The sequence below is a fragment of the Electrophorus electricus genome, chromosome 5 (assembly GCF_041902795.1).
Source record: "Electrophorus electricus isolate QZ-2024a chromosome 5, ASM4190279v1, whole genome shotgun sequence".
Lineage (NCBI taxonomy): Eukaryota > Metazoa > Chordata > Actinopteri > Gymnotiformes > Gymnotidae > Electrophorus > Electrophorus electricus.
Genome location: NC_137501.1, coordinates 31,123,336 through 31,124,665, shown reverse-complemented (window position 1 = coordinate 31,124,665; position 1,330 = coordinate 31,123,336).

Genomic DNA, 1,330 nt, shown 5'->3' with positions numbered 1-1,330 from the left:
CGAACGTATCAGACTGCACGGATCCCTCCTATGTCTCTGACACAGATCAACACGTGCATCTCCCTCTATGACATAATCCAGCCCCCTGTCGTCACACACTAAATCAATATTAATCTGCCGTGTGTCTGCGAGGGGGCCGATGGGCTTTTAATGGGAGGCACCTGAGCGACAGTGAACAGCATGTTAAATATGAGTTTTACCGAGGACACATCACACTGGCTTCTCTCCACAATAAAGGTGTCTGTGCCATAGCTGAATAATGTCAACTCACCTAGTGCTTTTAGTATGGGCGGTTTAGTCTGGTGTGTGTGTGTGTGTGTGTGTGTGTGTGTGTGTGTGTGTGTGTGTGTGTGTGTGTGTAACATCTGCATTGTATACTTAACAGATTCATAAAAGCAAAACAAATGTTCTCGTGGTCACCATATTGTCCACATGCTGGTTGCTGAGGCGACAGGGTCAAAAGAATATAGGTCTGAAGGTCTCTAGAACAATCTGTTCCCTCCCACACACACACTCACACACACACACACACTCACACTCACACGCTCACACTCACTCACACACACACACACAGAGACAGACATAAACCTCTCACTGTAAGCCATATGGCAGTAGAGCTGATGAAGGACACCCAGGTTCAGAACATTATTATTGATGGCCTGAAAGAGCCACACAAGGGGATGGTTGGATGGAAGGAGAGATAAAAGGAGAGAGAGAAGAAGAGATGGAGAGAAAGAGTAAAAAAAAGACAGAGGACAGGCGTGCCCCTGGCTTCTGAGGGTGATGAAGCACTCGACCCATAATGCCCTGGGCCATATTGGTGTGTGTCCTGCTGCGCGTGCACACACACACACAACCCATTGCCTGTTTGCTTTTACCTCTTTCTCACCGTCTGAAAATGTCAGCGGTGGTTGGTAGAGGAACTCTGTGGCCTGCCGCACACGCAGCGCCTCCACACAGATTCAGGAAGACCCGGGATGTCCTCACATGTCCCGCTTCATAAAAACAACCAATCAAATGCATTTCCCCAAATGTTGCCATTGGCTCACTGAAGATTGGCTCAAACATTTAAGAAGTGACGATTTCAGTCAACTGTGTCAATGTACAAAAATATATTCAAACCAAAGATTATGAACATCAAACATCTGACATATTACATTAAACAAACTTTGAGCTGAACCAGTACATCAGACATGTGAACCAGCATGGAACCAGTTAAACATGAGAACCTTAATGAGAAAACAGGTCAGGAATCTTAATTATAGCCAAGCAAGCACAAACCTGCACCCCCACAACCAGAGTGACTCGTGAACCTCCGTGCGCGCTCAAT